The following is a 23217-nucleotide window of genomic DNA, read 5'->3' as shown; positions in this document are numbered from 1 at the left end:
TGTGCAAATGGAGCCATTGTCTGCACTATACCTCATGGAAGTGTAACCTTCAAAATCTTTCCATGTTACATAGTGAAATCATGAATGCATTCGTTTTAGAGTGTCAGGTACTGTGAAACATGTAAGAAGTAGCTACCATTGCCTTTATAACTACATATTTGCACTTCTACACAGAAACCATAAAGACAGCATAATGCATACAAACATGATCATATAAGAGGGAATTAAAGTAAGCTAAAAAGGAGCAGTTTTACCAGAAACTGTTCATAACATAACTAATTGTCTTCATGCACAGAAACCAGTGCTGTGTTTTACGCTTTCCTCTTCCCCTATATGTTTATGCATCATATTATGTGAGTGAACCGTAAGGAAAGGTGTGTAAGAACATATGAGAAGGGTGTCGTACACAAATATAGAACCTTTTGAATTGTTTGTTCCTGATTGTTATTGAAGAAAAGCATGTGCCCTACTTGTTGTGAACAAAACAGAGGGAGCCACACATGTGATGTCATGAATAAGATTTGTGATGGCATCTTTGATGTCATGGGTGTTAGTCCTTGCAGTGCACACTGGTGGCACGAGTTATGGTTGCTTAGCTTACCATAACTGTCGAATTTCGTGGGTTTTTTGGTTTTACCTGTAACCATAACGTTCCTGTAACAATGTTTTGCCATTGAATTTCATAGGTTTTTGCTAGTGCAACTTAACTTAACTTAACCATAACGTCCCTTTAAAAATGTTTTGTTAGTGAATTTCATAGGTTTTTAGTAGGGGCCTGAAAGCAGAACGTTGCTTTAGCATACCGTTTTCTGTAAAGAGGATAGGTATTTGGTACGGCAACATAACCATAACATCTCATTAACAACGATTTGTTACTGATTCCGTGCCTGCCCTCATGATAAATGTGTGGAAAGGGCAAATTGTCTGGTGTATGTATCCATTTGCGCTACCCCTTACTTTTCCGAATAGAGTTGGTGTATCATACCAATTACAGATGTACATAGTAAATGTTGTTTAGTGTGTCAGGAGGCTCTCTTTTTCTGTTAACAGTGCATGATAAATCTGTACCGCACACTACTGGCTGAGATAACTACAGATGAGCAATATGGAAGTGTCCTTGGGACACTGCACCTTGTCACATGTGCAATCACACTGCAGCTATCCGTAGGACTCCGTTAGTGGCTGCATGTCCGCATTTTTTAATGCACTTTTAAGTAGTTGTGGAAGGGCACGTGTTTCCGTTCCACACCTAGACCCATGTTTAGGTCATCCACTGTATGCTGTTAACACCGCCCCTGTCTCTTGCCCTATGGATTCATGCAGTAGGCTACCGCATTTAAAGTACTGCTGCCGACTTTGTGGGTGGCTCTGCAAACCTACCAATGTGTGGCTAAAGTACTCCTAACTGTATAACGGCCACTGGTAAACAAGGACCAGCAACCTGCAGTGTCACATGGGTGTGGTAAATATCGCATTACTTTGATTTATCTGCTGCTTGCCTTTCCATGACCCGTGAAACAGATGCATTGTGTCTGCACTCAGTAGTGTGATAGAAAGTATCAAGAGGTCGCCTTCCGTTCGTGCAGTTGAAAAAAACATGTAACTGCAGGTGGGAAAGTTTGTACTAAGTCTGCAAAATGGCAAAGCTGGTGCACCTTCCTCATGCACATACTAGTGCATGTAAAGGCAAATAAGGAAACCGCAGAATATGCAGAACGCAAACAACCTTAGTGGTGGTTAGAAAAGTGCTGTAGCTGCATGGGTCGCATACAATAAATGGCTTCCTGCTGCACATAATGAAGATGTGTTTCCCGTTGTTGTAAACATTCTTGTATTCCACAATGTATGCATATCCGTGAATGCTACCCCTAACACAAATGACGTAGCATAAAGTGTTTATACTGCATGTGACGACAACTGAAATGAAAGCAAAAGGGACGAGTGGGCAGGCTACCGCCCTTCCAACAATTATGTAGCCTACTTACATGAACAGCATTTCCCACATCTGCTGCGGGCAACAAGAGGGGCACTCCTGTAGGCAGCGGAGCTGTAAAGAAACCTTTGCAAACCATGTGCCTCACTACAGACCCTTAGCTGGCAAAGGGCATTGTATTGTGCAGGTACTGGAACGCGCTACTGTACAGAGGGAAGGTACTTTGCAGTGCGTGGGAACAGTCCTTACGGGAGCATTACAATGACTGGTGCCTATGTACGTGAGGGCCACCCAATAATTCTGTCTCCCGGCACATCCCCTATAGTATCCTGGTAGGTGCTGCCCTTTCTGTACCGGACATTTGCTGTCGTTCCTTCTGTGGGGTGTTTGAGAACACCATAATAAATGAAAATGAACTGGGAAAGGAACAAAAGGTAAATAAAGAGAGCACCTTTCACAGATCAACAATGGAATTGCCAATGCACGCATGCAGGGCTGGAGGCGTGGCAGTGTGGTAAACACTGTGGTTGACTCTGTTAGAAATGGGGTCGCTGTACAAATAGGCTTTTTTATGTGCTGCAGAGCGTTTTCAATTGAGTCACAGCACAACACTAACTACGAAAAAATACTTTCAAGAAGGGCTCCAAACCAATGTAGATGGGGTGTACGAAAATCAGGATTGCTGGCATACTAAGATGAACGTTATAGCTGACGACAAGTATTCGTGCTGTGAAACGTCATATTCCCATGGCACATGTCGAAGAAAGGCAGAAATGCACTTCTTTGCAATGTACCGTGCTGTCTGCAATCACAGACCAAATAGAAAATGGCACTGAAACTTGTGTAACATGCTGTGCAATTTTCCCTGCACAATCAACAACAATAATATCGGCATGATTGCTTGTCAAAGTATCACACAGAGAAACCAAAATCAGGCACTTCATTGTAGTCACTCCATAGCACTCCACATGCACATCATAGATTGCAAAATGAGTAGCCACTGAACAGTGTTTTCCATTCACTGGCAGTCAATGTATGTCGGAATCCCCTAAAACCCGCACGCTGTGCCTCCTGAAACACACAGCCATGGCCGCACCCTCTGCATTTCTGTCCACAAATACACTGTGTAGCACGGTCTGTCCGTACACACCACACCAACAAACTTTATTGCCCAATCCCGCAGTCTCTGCAGGCCCATTTCTATGGGCATCATCTGCAAAAGGGGCGTATGCAACATGTGCCACCCTGCAACTTTTGGGATATTTGCTGACTTTTCGTGCTGGGCGCGCGTGGGAGTGGGGGAATAACTTTGAACCACAGGAGCGGACGTCGTTAGTTGTGTTAGAACCTTTGGGGTTTTTTTTTTTGGTTTTTTTTTTATTTGGTTTTTTAAAGGTGCTTCCCTAGAAACACTGTTTTTGAGGTTTTCATATGTAAATGTTTGTTTTTAACGTTAGCTCACATTCTTACAATAGGCTCCTCAGTGCAGTGTTTAGATTGCGAAACAACATTTCATTGCCACTGTACGACAAAGATATGCCATTTGTCGTGAAAAGGTATATGTATCGCGAACCAATGTTCTCATTCTCACAGTAGAACATCCCAGCAGCACTGTAGAAGTCACACATGCTTCTGTTGATGAGACCCCTTCCGACCTCTGGCTGGCGACAGGATCATTGGAATACTTCCACACTATTCTCGGGCGTATACATGAGAAAAGCACCTTGGCAGTAGGAAAAATGTGCTGCACTGCTTTCATCATAATCTTCAGTTGACAGAACACACGGGAACAAGGCATGTAATCCATAAAGAAGGCTCCAAAGTGCACGATCAATACTTGAACAGTTGACGAAGAGGCCACGCGTCAACATTCTACAAGCAGTCTGCCAAACAGCACGATTCAACACTACACGACAAAGCGTCTACTCCCTCCAAACCGGAATTGCCAGACTTGTCTTTTTGGAGGGCATACACGAACAGATCTTCCACAAAGCCATCACCCATGACAAAAACTGTGCATCTTGCCATGTTTGTCAGCCGCAGTACACAAAGTAATGGGGAAAGTGAATGCCTCCCTTTCCTGTGACGCACACCCAAAGCACCTGATTGACCAAAGGCCATAGTCACATTTCCATTGGCCAGCATGCTGACAAGTGCAGAATGTGACATGTGCCTTTCACCAAGTACTGCCGGGGCTGCGCCCCAGTAAAGCAGGAGGAGGCCTTCCTATTGGCACGCTTTCCTCTGATACACACCCTGAGCACCACCTGATGGGACAATCGCTACAGTCCCATTTCCATAGGCCAGCATGGTGAGGAGCATCGAATGTGGCACATGCGGGTCCCCAAGTACGTTGAGGGCCAGTCCCCAGTGCAGCAGGAGTCCCTCTACCTATTGCCGCACATCCTAAGCAACTCATTGGACAATCCCAACAGTTCTATTTTCGTGGCTGCCACCCGCAAAATCCCTTGATGTGGCTTTCGTGCTGCGTGCGGGTGTGGGGGAATTACTTGCACCCAGGGCAGGGGGAGTTTGGGGTAGGGGGCGACTCTTAAAAGAGTCTTTTTTTTTTTTTTTAGATGGTTCTACAGAAACACCTTTTTTTGTCTATTTTTAATAGCTTTTGTGTTTTTTTCTGCTCACATTAGTACAGTAAACACTTCACCGCATCCTGTAGACGAGCAAACAAAACTGTATTGCCAATGGGTGACAACAAAATGCAATTTTCTTGGAAAAACTCAGCATTTCCACAAGTAATGAGGTAATTGTTCCAGAACTTTCCTGCATCTGGCTCGGAACAACATCCATGAGCAGTGGGCCCTACTCTTGGCCGTATTATAGATGAGAAAAGCACCTTGAAGGTGAGAAAGAGCGTCCTCACGACATCCAGCATCCTCCTCAGTCTACGGAACAAATCTAAGCAAGGCAGGTAACCCATATGCATGCCGCCATAATGAATGACGATAACATCTACTACTGGAAACGTGGCAAGGTCTTTGCAAAGTGCATGCATATCGAAGAATTGCACTCATACAGTGTGTTACACAATGCGTCCACTCCATCCAAACCAAAATTGCTGTCAACATGTCTTTACAGGGCATAGTTGTGCAGATCTATGACAAAGGGATCACCTACAGTCAACACAATGCATTTCGCCTTGTCAGCCACCCTCAGTACGCAGAGTATAATGTGCAACCGTTTCACCTCCCCTTCCTGTTAACCACACCCACACTACCTGATTGGCTAATCCCCACACTGCCATGGCAATTGGACAAGGTGGTGTAAAGGCCAGATGTTGGCCTGTGCGCCTCCCAAAGAGCAGTCCTTCTTCCCTTTGCACTATCTTCTCTGCAGCTCTACTTCATTGGGTTACGTGTAAATAGGCATAAGCGCATCCACCAATCGCATTGAAACCACCATCATTGAACACTGTCACTCCTGTACAACACTTGGAATGTACCATTACACATTTACAGTACAAATGTCGTGCCATTCCAAAGCATGTCCACTACAAAGTTCAATGAAAGTATGCACAATTTCTCTATCCGCATGCATCCACATAGCCACCCAGGATGTGGAACATGCAATCCTGAAAGTACAGCGTAATCCACTACCTTTTCGTGATACTGAAGGCTGGTGGTTGGTGGGGGGTAAAGAATATGTAAAGAATATGTAACTGGGTAGTGGATTCAGACTTCCAGCGTAGATGTATAAAGGGTTTTTGTTTTGTGACGTGCGTGCAAGCAACTTTGTTTATATTTTCTCTTTATATGGGTTTCCATTTGCCTCTCCTCACATTTTTACAACATGCTGGTCAATGCTTCTTGCACAGTGTAAAAGAAAGCAGAATGTCCAATGGCGCTCAAATAAATGCCATTTCTACATAACCATTGCATATTTTGCGACCTCATGATCTCATAGTGGGTGGAGAAAATGCCAGTATTCTGCATAAACTGACGCATAATTCTGTTTATAGGACACCTTCCGACCTCTGGCCAGGGACAAATTACACCGTCATGGACCCATAATGCTCTTGGTGTTCTGCATGAGAAAACGGCCTTGGCAGTAGGATAAATATGCATCAATGCGGTCAGCAACCTCTTCAGGAGACGGATTAATCGACCACATGACATGTAACCCAAAAGTACACTTCCATATTGCACTACGACAAAGTCCACATTTGTGACGCCACATAACCGCAAAGGCGAACCATCCCACCGAAACTGCAGTCACCGTGACAGGCCCAGAAAGCGTCCACTCCTTCCAATCCGAAATTACCAGCAACGCCTCTTTGTACAAAACACCTGTGCAGATGGCACACAAAGGTATCACCGACGATACGCACTGTGCGTCTCTCCATCTCGACCACCCTCACTACACAGTATTGGGACAAAATGGTACCACCCCTTCCTGTGAAGCACACCCTAAACTCCCAATGGCCTATTTCCCACAATTCCATTTCCCTTTCCACCCTGCTTATAATGGGAGGATGTGCATGTGTGCTTTCCCATCTACAGTGAGGGCCACGGTCCAGTAAAGCTCAGACAATACTTCTTCCCTTTGTGCTGTCACTTATTGCGGCACTCCCCCATTGGATGCTGTCACATTCTAAAACACGCATGCACCAAACACATACACAACCTCTGCATTGCACATTGTCATTTCTATACAAAACTCCATATTTACTGTTAAACACTCGCAGTACATGGTCCATTTGATTGCAAAGCCCCTCCACCAGAAACATCTGCTAAAGATTGCACGATTGCAGCATCCACAAACATCCTAAAATGCACCCAACACACCTTTGGCCATGCACACAACATTGCAACCCTTACCACACCAACCACAACAATATACATCCAAGCATGCGACCATGTGGGCACCTAACATTATGCAGAAATGTAACATACGTAGCAGCACTTCTACCCAACTTCCTCACACCATAAAACACCCATTCACGAAAGCGTGTCACACTTAGCAGAAGCACTGCCATTCACAAGCTATTGTGTCACTGCCAACCCATGCACAACAGCTTCACAACATTGGGCCTACTTCAATAAATCTGCACACAGCAGAATAACTTAGCCACATATAAGCTTCCCTTCAACCATACCCACTTCCATACTCACATTACGTACACACTACACCCTGTGGCCACACTACATAACTTCTCAATGCACCATCTCCTGCCACACATCAAGTACTGTAGCATGTTCCAACTATCACCACAACCATAGAATGCACAATGCACGCTTTGCAACTCACTTGTGCTACTGTAGCACGTTGACAATGTGCTCCAAACGCATTCTCCAAAAATCACCACCCTGTGCCTCATATACTGCCAAACCTGCATTGCTCCACTGGGTGTGCTCCTTGCACACATTCCCCCACCGTAATGCAACCATATGTGTCAGCATGTCATCAACTACCACTATGCACATGTGCACCACTGGCTCCAGCATGCCTAACCAATCTCCACACCACAATGGACATGCACATCGTTACATACAACAGTTACCAAAATGTATAAACATTACACTATCTCCGGCACCCCTGCGCCCTTTCATTCACATACTTTTGTCTTACCCACTTCCACTGAGAAAGGATTGTTTCACTGCCAAAGTAACCACAAAATGTTTACAGCATTGCCCATACTGAAGCATTGTGCACACAGCACACTATCCAAGCACATATAAGCTGCCCTTCAACCATACCCTCTACCACACTGACAGTATACAAGCATTGCACCAAGTGCCCACCCTGCATGACTTTTCACTGCAGCATCTCCAACCACAGGGCACCGCCACGGAGCTATGCAGCACCAAATTGCCACAGTTACCATAATTTACAAACAAGACACTCTCTCCTGCATCCCTGTGCACTTTCAATCACATGCCATGGGTGTACCCACTACCATTCACAAAGTATTGTGCCACTGCCAACCTACCCACAATCTGTTTGCAACAGTGGCCTATAACTGCTTAAATGTGTTCCACACCCATTCCTTATATGTCACCACCCTCTAACTGATGCACATTGAAAAATGCATTACTGCTGTGTGTGTCCTCAAGGCCTAGGCTCTTCAGTGCATGGCCTAAGGCCTGCGGCCTTCGGCCATGCACCCAATAGTCTAGGCCTTGAACACTCACTGCAACGTAATTCCACTATGCATGTCTCCAGATCAGCAACTACAACAATCCACATACACACCACTGCCACCAACACTCCTACCCAACCTGTACAACAACTTGGCGCTATGCAGCAACAAATTGCAACAGTTAAAATAATGGCCATGTGGGCAGCTAACATTTTGTACAAACGTGCCATACGTAGGTAGCAGCACTTCACCCCAACTCCCCCATACCATAAAACACCCAATCACGAAAACAGGTCGCACTTACCAGAATGCACAAACATACCACATCCTCCACCACCCCTACCCACAGCCAACACACCTAAACCAATGTAATGCCACCATGCATGTCACCATGTCACCAACTACGACCATCCACATACACACCACTGCCACCAGCAGTCCTACCCAACCTGTGCAGCACCATGGAACTATGCAGCAACTAATTGCAACAGTTAACACAATGTACAAACAAAACACTCTCTCCTGCACCCCTATGCACTTTCATTCACATACTATGGGCATACCCACTCCCATTCACAAAGTACTGTGTCACTGCCAACTACCCACATTCAGTTTGCAACACTGACCCTACTGCAACCAATCTGCACACACTGCACTATACAAGGACCACCCTGTACCGGATGCAGAGTCAAACATGCCTTCCTGCGGTGCGTATGTTGCAGCCATACGCTCTTGAGTGCATGCCGTATAGCCTACGGCCTACAGGCTTCGACTATGCACTCAATAGTGTACTCCTTCCACAGACCCACTGCACCTTCAATCACCCATGCATGCCTCCATGTGCCCAACTACCGCATTCCATCTGCAGCGCACCACCACCCGCGCTCCCTCCCGACCTATGTCATGTGCAATTCACTCCCCATCTGCAATTGACCTGCCACCACTCACTACGAAAAGAGGTTGCTGCAAACACATGGCAGAAGTTATGGGACCGTTGGAACAGCTGCCTTCAATCACCACAGAAAATACTCACCTACATATGTCACATGAACCACTTCCCACTCCCCCAGCCATTCCCTCCCTTATTTCCGCCAACACAATGCGTACGGTATATTTTCCAGACCCTTCTTTCGCTGCACTGTCCTCCCATACACCATGACAGCTTTCCCAAAATATGTTGACGCACAGCGCGCTTCCCTCCAGCCAACCACCGGCTGCATCCAAACTTCTCTGACACCAGACCGTACCACGATCCAATGACACGTCTGTCTGCGGAGGAAACAGAGAAATGGGTCAGTGGAGCGGACACAGATATCACAAATTTCTTGTGACGTGCATTTCAGTATTTTGCAAAGAATTACTGGTTAGATGTCCACCAAACACACAAAAACACACTTTACTGGTTGGATGTCCACCAAACACACAAAAACACACTTTCTGACCCAAGCCCACGCTCCTACCGCAAATTTGGTGAAAATCCATCCAGCCGTTCGGGCTGCAGCCATGCGCAAAGTTTTTCCCCATTCAGTCTATGGAAAAAAAGTTTTGGGACCCCCTATAACTTTGCCCCCCCAAGGACGCACGAAACCTCGGCCAATTTGGCGGAACAATTCAGAGCCGGCCATATACTTTTTTTGCAAAGTTTGATGAGGGTTCCTCCATGGGGAGCGAAGTTATAAGCCGCTGAAAAAGTGCTCTTCCTATGAGTTTAGCAACTTAACCATAACAAAGCAAGTCTAGGCTCACCCGTGTATTATCTCGTATATTATCTCGGGTAACTGGATCTGGGGGCTGGGAGCACTTACTCTTGGTGTCTCGCAAAGTTTGTACTGGGCTGTTTGTGGTTTCGATACATTGCTTGGTGCAACTTGACATTGCTAGGCACATCTATGTATCTGGAAACCATGTGCCAATTCCATGGTAACAAAGGGGTTGCCTGCGTGAGTCTAATGCCGCCTGGGGATTTCCATGTAAATCACAATGCATGCCTTCCAAGTCCTTCCTTGATTTCGTGCTGGTTTCTCTATGGTCATACTGGATGACTCTATCATGTTCCTGATAATCCAACTTTGTGGGGTGTGTTTACAAATCGATGCCGGCATTCAGTGAGCCGTTACCCTATTATTTCAACCTACATCATTCTGAAGGGAAAGTTGGTATGTGTCCCTATCAGAGATTCCTCCTGTATGTACACAGCTCTATATGTGTGTGTGATTGTATGTACTCATGTGTGGGTGCACAGACCCACATGTGTATGCACACTCGTGCATGCATGTACAATCATGCTGACCAATGCACCCACTCGCATACCTGCACCTGTATGCATATATGTATATGTACAAACACAACTAGCCATGTACGCGTCTGTGTGAGCATCATAGATAGTTCTACAATACACTGGGTTAACCTGGCAATGTGTAGATTTCTATTTCATTGCCCAGGCTGCCTGGGTCGGCATACTTGTGCTGTGAGCGGTAGTTGGAGAAGAATACTGTGGTGCGGACCTGGTGTCTAACTCTTTCAGTGATCATGCTTTGAGGTTATATGGGGAGACTGAGGGTATACCTTTGATGTAACTGGTTTCAGGATATGTTACTCTGGGTGCCAGTGCGGGCCTGTGTGTCCCTGGGCACAGCCCCATGCGTGCCATCTTATACCAAACAATTTCTCCTCAAAACATGCCATATAAATAACGGCAGGGATTGAGGCAAATGTGGCTCCCATTGTGGTGCCATTCACCTGTTGATTGAATGCATTGTTGAATTTGAAGAAGTTATTTGATAAAGCTATTTGGAGAAGCTCAATGATGAATTCAACAGGAATCCTACTTTGTAAATCATCGGAATACAGTTGTCTGTGGGCACATTCCAGTGCCTCTTCTTGAGGAATGCTGGTATACAAAGCTGCTATATCTATCACCAATTATTCATTAGTTGGATCGAAGAGTTGCCCCTCAAAACAATTGTGTCCATAGTATCCTTTAGATATGATCTAGCAAGCATGCTAGAGGGTTTTAAGAAAAGTCTATATATTAACTAATTGGCTCCAAAATGGAACTACAGCCGAAACATCCGATAGATAGAGCTTAAGGTTTGAATCTGTAGTGGCCCTTTGACTTCTCATTATTGGACATAAAGCTAGTCCCTCAATTGCTTATGTATTTTTTTGGGAAAACCACCTAAGGTGAAAAGGAGTTGGGTGGTATACAATAAAAGTGGCGATAACAGAATTAACGCCACTTTTGCCATACCACCAAATAAAGAGCCAGGGCTAATTCCAAAAGTGGAATTAGCCCTGGTGGAATTTGTCCCATCAGAATTACCATCAACACCTGGCAAAATTCCACCATTGGAATTACTGCCGAGATTTAAAACTATATTTCTGCCAAATTACAGGTTGAAATACTGTCGAAATACCACCGTAAATGGGCAGTAATTCCACCAAAAACACAGTGCAGTTACCTCCATCTAAAAGGTGTAGGTCAATGCATAGAAGTGATGGACAACAAGTCACAGGTGCACCCAATCTACTCAGAAAGGGTACATACGGCCCACACCTCCCTCTGTTGCGAAATGGAACATGCAGCTGCTCCTGCTCCACATTGAGATGCACAGGCTGGTACAGGAGCACAGGTTGCAGAGCGCAGAGAGGAGGAGGAGACACCATGCAAGGCGAGTGTACATACCCTGGGTATAGCCATCACCCTGGACCTTAACTGACAACCAGCTGATCATTGTGTACCAGCTGAACAGGGAGACCATTGCTGAGCTACTCACCCTGATCCATGTTGACATAGAGAGCAGGATCAACATAAGGACAGCCGCACCCCGACTGCTGAAGCTTGTTTCAGTCCTACATTTCTTAGCAAACGACACCTTCCAGCACACCGTGGGTATGCAGCATGGCATGTTCCAGCCCTCATTTTCACATGTGCTCTTGAAGTTGATGGGGGCACTCCTGAGCCATGCCTCCAGACACATATCTCTGCCCACTACACCAGCACAGGTGAAAGTCATGACAGCAAGTTTCTATGCAGCAGCCCACCGGCCCAACGTAATTGACACTCTGGACTGCACCCGTGTGACATAGTGGCCCCAGGCATCCAAAGATGCATACTGTAACAGGAAGCAGTATCACTCCCTGAATTTCCAGGTCACATGCGGTGTTGACCTTGTCATCTCACAATGCTGTGCCCGCTTTGCTGGTTCCACACACGATGCCATCGTCCTGCGGAACAGCAAAGTGCCTGCATACACGGAGAGGCACAGAGGGCAACACACATGGATATTGGGTGAGTACAAGTGTCATCACAAAAACGAATCTCGCAGCACCAGTGAAATGCCATGTGAAGGGGGAACATTACGCCAACTGAACAATACATGCCATGTCAAGGCCCTGAACATGCTGGACCACCTGCCTTCCCACCCCGCACATGACAACTAACAGCCCGCAGGACTAGGACATGCCTGACAATCCAGTAGTAAGTCGCCAGTGCATATTGCCCCAACTGGCAAGCAATACACACAAACATGACTACTGGAACCACAGAGCAATGGAATACATCTGTATACATCGAATGTCCCAGTTCAACACTGCAAAACGACAATGCAACAATGGCAGAAAGTAATGCCATGTACTCTGTTAACCATGTATGTGAGGCCATAATGGAATGGACTCAGAATCCACAAACCTGCTCAAGTACAACATATCACCCACCAGGGCACATGCATGATATCAACGCACAGGCCCACTGCAGGCAACATGCATTTTGCAGTTACAGACCCTGAAAGCAACAAGTGCTGGCCGTGATCTGAGTGCATGGTGTAACACGGCTATTCATATGCATCCCCATAGTGTGTGTCTCCACATTCAAATACAGTGATGGTAAATCATGTTCTATCACAATCCTTGAAAAATGCATGCACAAGTGTCCATCAATATACAGTAAGAAAAGGCAACACATCCACAACGCACTGACTGGCACCTATGACGGGTACACTTTTAGGTGACTCTAGATACCCTAAACTACCATGGTTGATGACAACCTTGCAAATTCCATGTATGCACCGGAGGTGGCCTACAATGAGGCACATGCCAGGACCAGTCTGTGCATAGAGCAGACCTTTGGCCTGTTGAAGGGTTGTTTCCAGTGTCTACACCAGACCGGAGAGGCCTTGATGTACAGGTCAGAGAAGGTTGGACAAATTATTCTTGCCTGTACCATTCTTCACATTTGCCTCAGCCAAAATATCACCCTGCCCTCTGATGTGGACATGCCACCCCCAGAAGATGAAAACTTCCTATCTGCAGGTGCAGTGCTGCCACACAGTGAACAGGAGGAGGGTAGGGATGGTCATCTGGTTCGGCAAGAACTGATAGACAATTTCTTCTGATCACATTGAAAATCATGTGCTACACACCTCTGTATATAGCCACAACATTTAAAAAAAAACACATTCATACTATAAGGAATGTACTAGAATTACTTCAAATAAAAAACTAGAATGTAATACTCAAGTGTTCAAAAAAGCATCCCCAACACACCCTCCTCACCCACCATCCACCTCCCCAACACACCATCCCCAAAACATCCTTCCCACCTACCTCCCCGTCCCCAACACACCATGCCCAACAAACCCGCCCAACCCACCTCCCCCACCTTCGCCTTCCCGAACACACCATCCCCAACACACCCTCCCCACCCACCTTCCCATCCCCCTTCCCCAACACACCATCCCCAACACACCCTGCCAACCCACCTGCCTTGTGACTATCTATAAAAGTGCCATGTAATGTTATTTCTGTGTCCGCTTGCCCTTGGCAGCCTGCTCAATCACTGTTGGTGTCCGGTGATGCAAGGAGTGGCACCTTGGGGTGCCGAGCACAGATCTGTCAATGGGGGTGACAGAGGTGGAGGGCTTGAACTTCTAGCCCCAGATGTGTTGAAGTATCAACAGCCTGCAGGAGTTGAGGGACTCTTCAAAGGCAGACATGCCCTCAGTGTGTTCCCTCATCCTCTGCCATACTGTAGTGATGGCAGTGGTGGTCTGGCAGAGGAACTACAAAATCCTCCTGCATAATCCCTGGAGGCAGGCCCCCATTGCCTGCGGATGCTGCACCTGCTGGCCTGCTAGTTGTTCCATGGACGCCTGGTGCTGCTCCATGGCATCCAGCCTTGCACATATCACTGCCATTGGGTTCTGTGGCACTGGTGGTGGGATCTGGTGAGGGATGGGGCTGAAGCAGGGTGAGTGGAAGCCTGTGTCTTCCTCCTCCTCATGCAGAGAGCTGTTGCTGCCTGTGTCCGCGCTAGACTGTTGTAGGTGATGCACATCCTACACAGGTGAAGAGGGGGTGTCTGGAGCCAGATGGATGGGTGCTGGCATCTGGATGGAATCCTTGGGAATCCCCACAGGGGCTGGCAATGGAGTGGCTGAATCAGCATGTACTGTGCCATCTGCATGGCTGGTGGACGGGCCACTAGGCACCAATGTGGGGACGTTGGGTGTCTCCATGCCTGGCACAGCTGACACAGTTGTGGCCTTGATGTCTCCCCTCCTGATCTTCCCCCCACTGCTCTCACGTCCGGCGTGTGCAGGGGTGAAGGTGGATGCACTGCCTGCAGTGGAGGTGTCCTGGCCAGTGGAGGACCCGGCTTCTTCAGCGTCAGTCGCCCTGTTGGGTGGATAATGACATGCTGTCAGTCATTTTGCATAAGACACTTGTGCAACATGAGGTTTGTTCTACCTACACACACTTTGTATGATGGTCATGGGTGCTTTCAGGCCAAGGAGTACTGCTACTGCTAGGTGGAGCTGGCCTTCTCCTCCCACAGGGTCTGGATGAGGGGTAACACAATGCCCACAACATGATGGAGGACTTTTGCTGCCTGCTTCTATATAGCTCCTCGGCATGACAGACTACTTTGTCCACTAAGATCTGGAGTTCAGCCTCCATGAACTTCTGCTTCCACAGCCTCATCTCAAGGACCTTGGATTTTCCATTTTCCTGTGACATGTTTCCACAAGTATGGTGTCTGGATGGCAAACAGGAAACGGGAGATTCAGAGTGACTTGTATTTTTCAAGATGGCCGTCGCCATGCTTCCCGTTCCGCAATGACGCTATTTCCACCAGCAGAATTACCGTCGGATATAACAGTGGCAACAGTAATTCTGCCGATTGTGCGTGTAATTACCGTTGGATGCTCATTTTCGGCAGTAATACTGCCAGACGAAATTACCATTACTGCCAGTGGTGTGTTCACGCACCTGTCAAGTTGTAATATGGCAGAAATTCCACCGGACACCACAGCGGTAACGGTAATTCAGTTTTACCGCTGTATTACCGCCCAACCCATGATCATTTTCAATAATATTTTGGGAGGTGTTTAAAGGTGGATATCTGGTAGCGTAATATGCTATAACCAAAATGCACTAATTCTCAGACAAGGGAGCTAGGCCCATAAATGGGATTGGGAAGAGACCAGACCCCCAAAACTGTTTCCCCTTTTGGGATAGGGCCTGCGCTCTTGTTAAAGTGACCTGACCCCGATTCCCTGCTGGTTAGCAGTAGCATAAATGTCAAGAAGGATAGCCGTCAAGGTCAATTCTCTTTCATGCCAGGTTTTTAACTTAAACAGGTAGACTGCTATAGAGGTGAGTGATAAAGACCCCTTTGTGACCCTACTGGTGCATGCTCTGGTCACCAAGGGGCCTGGGTGCTGTCACAAGCCAGGCCATGCAATCTTCAGGGACAATATAGGGAGGATTCACTGACTAACCTCGCAATGCCACGCACAAGAGGCAGAGGCTTGCATATTGCTGCCTTTGTAGCTTCTATCTCCCTTTTAGGGAAACAAATATGAGCCACAGTCCCACAAAGCAAACCTGATCTAAAAGAGAAAACTCAAACAGCTAATCAGTCAGCTCACAAGGTCTTCACACACATATACGTGAGGACTGTTAAACTAAGAGTCGTCGCAGGGTTGGGGCATGGCGTAGTGTGATAAGCAGAAAGAGGACTGCCCATGGAGTGGAAGTAACCACCCCAAATACCACATCAAAACCTTAACCTGAGTTCCCCTAGGCCAGAGAGAGACTGGCCTTAAATGGAATGGCCTGGGCAGAGGGGCTGTGGGAGTCCAGAGAAGGAACTCATTTGGAGACAGCTGGAAAAGAGTGCACATGCAGCAGGAGACAGGAGGGCATAAGAGAGACCCAGAAGGCTGGGGCAAGGGGGAAATGGAGGCTGGAGAGGACACCCAAAAGAGTGGGGAGAAAAAGACTTAGGAGGCTGGAGAGAGAAAGCCCCAGTAGGCTGCGGCGGAGAGAGGTGTTTAAGGAGGAGGCAGTGAGAGGACTCACAGAGAGGACAAAGCAGCCAGTCCTTCAAAAGGTGCCTAAAGAGAAGGTGAACAGCAGTGTGGAGAAAATTTAAGAGAATGGTGATCAGAATGGAGTTGAAGCATAGAATGAGGTGTAGGAGAGAGGAGGAGAAGAAAGCCAGATCTTGGTCATGATAGAACAGGTGGGGACAGAGAATGAGTCAAAAAAGTGAAGGAGCAGTGCATGTTTAATGAAAGCGAGAAGGAAGAAACATGAGAAGTACCCAAAGGTATGAGCTAGTGATGGGATATTGAGGAGGAGTGAGAGCGTGGATTGGGAAACCGTAAAAGCAGGACCCAGATTGAGGGAGATGTGAGAGAATTAAGGGGAAACCTGCATAGAGCTTAGCGTGGCCTCTATGTTTAAGGCCATCTCCTGAGTAACACAAACTAGAGAATCAACCATCTGGTTCGAATACATAATTGAGTACAGGCAGTGGCATAACACAAAATTTGGGGGGCCCCCCTGCGAGCCATGCTGAGGAGGCCCCATCCAACTCAGCAACAAATCACGGGTCGCACCACACTCTGGGCCTGCCTAGATTACCACATGTGCGTAATACGCACAAACATGCTGCTGCAGGAGGATGCCGCACACTGCACTAGGAGAAAGATATAAATATGTGTTTAATGTATTATACAGCACACTTTCTGAGAATAATTGGCTAAAAGGTCAGAGCGTTTGCAATTGTTTTGTAAGGTACCACCAATCCAAAAATCCAATACATGCAAGTCACCAGCAGTGCACAGTTTAGTTTAGTTTAGTTTCTTTATTTGTACCGCGCACCGAACCCTCTGGTAATTGGGTGCCAAAAACTTAAGCGAGTGTACAGACAGTTTACAACAACAACAAAAAACAACAATAAGAACAAGTCAACCACAGTTACATAGGGGTTGAGAGTTAAGAGAATCAGTTACCATACTAGGATGCTATTGATACAGAGAGACATACAGATATAAGCATATTTGAAAGGTGCGATAGCCTGGTCACTGGTGTTTTTTTACCAAAGAGCCAGCTCTTTACTTTAGCTCTAAAAGTACAGAAAGAGGGTTCCATTCTGAGGCTAAGGGGTAGGGCATTCCCCTGTTTAGCAGCTAACACAGAGAAGCTCGCTCACCCCACTCTTTTTAGGTGGAATCTAGGGGCGGTCAGGCAGTGTGAGTACACAGTTCTCGTCGGTCTAGCTGGTTGATGTTTGTTGACTTTGTCTGCCAGGTACTTGGGGGCGGAGTTTGATAGGCATTTGTTGGTGATGACGAGCGTGAGAAGGGCGATTCTATCTCGTACTGGTTGCCAGTGGGCGTCCTTTCTGAAGCTCGTGATGTGGGTAGATTTAGGGATGCTTAATGCCAAACTTAAGGCATTATTTTGAAGGATCTGGAGTTTGTTGAGGTTCCATTCAGAAGTGCCTTGGAAGAGGGTGTTGCAGTAGTCAATTTTGGACAACACTAGTGCCCTGGCTAAGGTAATCCAGCTACTCGGTGAGAGAAATGACTTGCAGGTATTGATCAGCTTGTAAGTGTAGGCAGTAGTAGAAGCAGTGGCATTCACTTGCTTTTTGAGAGAGAGGGTGGAATCTAACTATACCCCCAAAGTTTTAATTTTTAATCTACTTTGACCGGGTTCCCATCGATTTTGATGGATGCATAGCGAGGGTCTAGTTTCTTGAGGCGTGTTTGTGATCTGACGATCAGGAGCTTGTTTTTTTTGTCGTTGAGGCAAATGCTATGGTCTGCCATCCAAGCCTGGATTTCCAGGTATAGCTCATTAATCCGTTTAGAATCATCTTCATAGCATCCTGATAGCGTGACGACAACCTGAGTGTCATCTGCATAATTCGTGTATGTGACACCCAGGTTATCAAGACGGTCAAAAAGGAGCTTAGTGAAGATGTAAAGCGTTGGCAAGACGCACGAGCCTTGCTGTATGCCCCAATGGATGAGAATTGGGTCAGCTGAGTCGCAGGGTGCAAAGACTCCAGTAGTGCGATTGGACAGGAATGATCGTATCCAGGTAGTGGTTTTCTGGAGAATGTGGCTGCTGTGGACAAGTGATCAGTGAGGATATGGTGATCGACAAGATCGAATGCTGCCGATAGATCTAGCAGCAGGAGCATTGCCAGTTTACCATTGTCCTTGGCCTAATCAGTTTGGATTTTAAGGTCTAAGAGGGCTGTTTCCGTTCCATGTTTTGGTTTGAAGCCGAATTGTCTGAGGCCCAGTAGTTTATAGTCCTCCAGGTGTTTCTGGATTTGAAGGTAGGCCACTCTATCTAGAATCTTTAGGATGTAGGGGATGGTGGTGATGGGCCTGTAGTTGGTGGGGGTACTAGGGTCTAGTTTTTTTATTTTTTTAAGAGAGGCATGACCCATGCCACCTTAAGGTTGTTGGGTACTGTACTACTCTCGAAGGAGGAGGTAATTAATGCAGAGATGAAAGGGGCCAAGTCCTCAGTGCCTTCTTGAATGATTGCCGCAGGGTAGCGATCTCCTTGGAATCTAGAGGGTTTGAGGCTTTTAATGATCTTTTCCACGTCTTTGGCAGAGAAGGTGAGAAGGAGAAGGATGGGCCACCAGGGGCACAGTGCATAGTATGAGGAGTGGGGTTGGCGCTCTTGGCTAGGCTATTATTTTTTTGCTCAATTTTAGATTGGAGTATGGCAATTTTGTCTGCGAGGGCTTTCTGTATATTAGCACACCAAACTGTGTCTTTCACACAGGTTTCCGAAGGTGGTGCTCGGGACTCAAGTTCCCTGAGGATACTGAAGAGCTCTTTAGTTTTGGATTTGGCATAGAAGATTTGGTTGTCATAGGTTTCCTTTTTTGCGTTGAGTATAGCAGATTTTATATGAGGAGGCAGCTGAAGTGAATAGCGCCTTGTTAGTGGGGATGGGCAGTTTTCTCCATAAGGATTCTGCCGCTCTTTAGGCGTTCCGCAGGATTTTTAGTTCAGGTGTAAACCATTTGTTGGGAGGGGCTATTGGTTTAGCTTTGAATAGTTTAATGGGGCAAAGTTATTCACAGCAGCCTCAAGTGTGATATTGTAGAGGTCAACTAGCTCCTTTGAGTCCAAGTCCTTGTAGTTGGCTGGGTCTAGGATGTTCTGTATCAGAGGGCGTAAGCTTTGGATCATTATGTTTTGGTTGTTTCTGGTGAGGACTTGCGGAGCAATGTGGGGATTGGGCATGGTAGGTGCATTCCCCTGGATGGTAAACGAGATGAAGTGATGGTCTGACCAGGCGGTAGGTTCATTTTGAAGGATGGTGGTAGAACAGTTGAGGTCTGCCAATCAGTCCAATGTTCTTACTTTATTATGCGTTGGAGCCGTAACGCGGTGGTTGAAGCCAAGCTGAGAGATTGAATTTTCCAGAGCTGTGCCGTTGAGATCATTAGGATCAAGGAGGCCTAAATTAAAGTCACCAAGCAGGATTATTTGTGACCCTGGTTTGGTATTGTTGGTCAGAAGGTCAGAGATGTCTTCCTCGAAAGATGAGATATGACCTTGGGGGCGGTAGATGAGGTGCATAAGGATTGTGTGGGATGGTGAGAGGGGGATCTTTACTGACAATAATTCCGTAGAGGTGGGCCAGACTGTGGGGGTGGCTCTAAGCCTAGTGACGTTTTAGCAATGAATGCTACTCCGCCTCCTTTGCTGTCATCTCTATCTTCCGTTATTATTGAATAGCCATTTGGGATGGCTAGTGATAATGCTGGGCCTGGTGCCTGATGCAACCAGGTCTCAGTAATTGCCAAGAAGTGCAGGTCATTACTAGAAATTAGGTCTGCAATGTATAGCGCATTGGCGACCAGGGATCGGGCGTTAAGGAGAGCGGCTCTAATGATAGGATGTTTAGTTAGGCTATACATTTCAGGTGCTCTAGGAGTTGTGGGTGTGCAAGGAGTTGGGCTGGTGAGTGTAGACTTAGGTGGCCGGAATTGGAGGTCTCTCCTGTGAGGCGTCCTACGGTGAGGGATCCGGGAGCATAGTCTTATGTTCCTCGCCTTCACTGGACAGGGAATCCACGATGTGGGTGGTGATGCAAAGAGATGGATCCATTCTGAAGGGCTTAAAGATGAGTTGGGTAGGGAGTCCCTTTTGCAATCGGTGCGGTCTGTGGACTCTGCTGAGTGCAGCAAGGGAGAAGGTTGCAATGGAGGTAGGAGGTCAGACGGAATGATTGAGTTGAGTAGGGGGAGGATGGTTGCCATGATTAGGGTGACACTGCAGAAGGCGGCCATATAGGCGGGGGCGTAATAAGCACTATGGACGCAGTGGTGTAATCTTGCGCATATGCAAAAGGCTGGATAGGTTTAAGTACAGTAGGCTAGTTCAGCACATGAGCAGTATACTAGTTAGCTAAGGGTAGTGAGTAGGCTCACTAGAAAAACAGTAGGCTTTCAGAGTTCACTGTGAATACGTTAGGCTAGTTCACTTTGAGTGCAATAAGCTAGTTCACTTTGAATGCAGTAGGCTAGTTCACTTTGAAAACAGTAGGCTAGTTCACTTTGAATGCAGTAGGCTAGTTCACTTTGAATACAGTAGGCTAGTTTACTTTGAATGCAGTAGGCTAGTTCACTTTGTAAAGAGTAGGCTAGTTCACTTTGAATGCAATAGGCTAGTTCACTCTGCATGCAGTAGGCTAGTTCGCTTTGTAAACAGTAGGCTAGTTCACTTTGAATGCAATAGGCTAGTTCACTTTGAATGCAATAGGCTAGTTCACTTTGCAGGCAGTAGGCTAGCTCACTTTGCAGGCAGTAGGCTAGTTCACTTTAGAACCGAGGGCTAGTTCGGTAAATGCGCAGTAGGCTTGTTTGCTTAGGGCAGTGGGCAGGCTCACTAGGAAAGAACAGTAGGCTAATTCACTTTGCACTGGGCGGGAACACATTTTCAGAGCATTTATATTAGCACAATAAGAATACAGTAGACGAGCACGGTGGCCCGATGCCAAGCCGTGGGTGGGGCATACACATGTATATATGGCATGTGTTAGCAACAGCGGTCATGAGTGCAACAGATCTGCAGCTGCGATAAGATACAACGTGTAACTATAATAGCGGTAGCAAATAATCAGAATCAGAGGCAGACCTAATGAAAGAGTCGAGTCTTAATCATGGCCAGGCACACGTGGCAAGACAAAGGTGTGAATACAGAGTTAATAGAGTTAATAGTCGAATCGTAGCCAGATAATGAGAGCTAGTGCTTACCCGGACAGAAAGGGGGCCTGTTGCTTGCCGTGGCAAACAGGGCCTTTATCTGGCCTTCGTCGTGGCCGCCGGCTCTTCCGCCTGCCGGTGGATGTTGTTGGCAAATATTCAGATATTCAAGCAAGTTGCCTAGCAACGTAGTGAAGCGGAGCCTCATTATGGCGCTGCGTCGCGTCCCGACATCTTTGATTCAGGCGAATGTTGGTGCAATGCGGCTCCGGACACAGATCTGCTATCGCAGGGCATATACTCATAAGTGGGGCTACTGTGCCAGGCAGGGACACAAGAGGCTTTTCAATCACACAAGCCTCACCAGGTGATATGTTGGGCCGCTGCTGGGGGGCTCCAAAAGGCGACAGGCAGCGTGGTGCATAGCGCTGGAGACTGCGTAGCTGAAGAAGCTGGTGCCTCAGTGGCTGGTGGGGGCTCCTGCCCTCTCCACCTCACGAGGGGACTGCTTTTCACAGGAACATTAATGCTTTAATTAATATAATGCTTTGCTATTAAAAATGCTGTGCCACAATGAAAACATGTCCAACTGGCTGCACAATGTAGACCAGTCTAGACACATAATAACATATTACAGTAAAGCATGCCAGGCCACATTTAGACATACCCAGACTGGTTGCACCAAAATGCCAATTGAGGCAATAACAATTATCATGTTTATTTTATCACAGATGCCCAGAAAAAAATACAATGCTGCAGTAAGAAGCGGCTTGACTGGCAGCACCCAAATGCCAGTCTAGCTGAGTAATAACACTTAGCAGGACTGCTTTATCAGAGATGCCCAGTTAAAAAAAGTCAAGCCAAACTAAGAAATGACAACACTGGCTGCACCAAAATGTCTCTCTAGCCACTAATAACACATATCATGCCTGCTTACCCTGGGCATGGGTGACCATTACGGATTATTGTACAATCCCCATCCCACCCCAGCCCCCACACATCCACACCCTACCGTAACCCCCAAAATCAGCTTCTCGGCCCAGAATTACTGCTGCATCCCTTTTCCTTGTCCCAGTGCTTACGTTTGAGGCTCCTTGCCACATAGGTAAGTACTGGGATGAGGAAGAGTGGGACTAGGAATAATTAAGATTACAGGTAACTAAGCCAGGCATTACCTCCATGTGGGACGAGGAAGAATAGGGCTGTGAGTAATGAAGATTACCAATAAGTAAGCAAGGGATTCAACTCAAGTAGTGGAGCAAAAGCATTCAGCTGATTGGGCTTCAGCCCTCCCCATGACCCCCTCCCCCTTGAAATGTTGGGCTATGTTGACTTGACCGGACAGAACAGGACACAGATGTTAAACGGCACCCGGGTTTTGCTGTTAACAAAGGCCCATGTTAGTACCTGCATTCACATACATAATTCTTTAGGCAATTGAAATCTTGATGTGGGTTTAGTATTTGCATGCCAGGGAAGTGATTGGAATGGTAGAGGGGGGACAGGAGACCAGTCATTCTCACAGCAGTCCATAAGTGAGTGCTTTTTCAGACTTAAAGGAGAGAGTTAACTGCTTGTAACATTGAATCTGCAATAGAATAGTCTCATGAGAATGCATAAAGAAGCTAAATGACCCGCACAAATATGTTT

Source organism: Ambystoma mexicanum, chromosome 8 (genome assembly GCF_040938575.1).
Source record: "Ambystoma mexicanum isolate Mex_15411 chromosome 8, UKY_AmexF1_1, whole genome shotgun sequence".
NCBI classification, from domain to species: Eukaryota; Metazoa; Chordata; class Amphibia; order Caudata; family Ambystomatidae; genus Ambystoma; species Ambystoma mexicanum.
Note: the sequence above shows the minus strand (reverse complement) of the source record.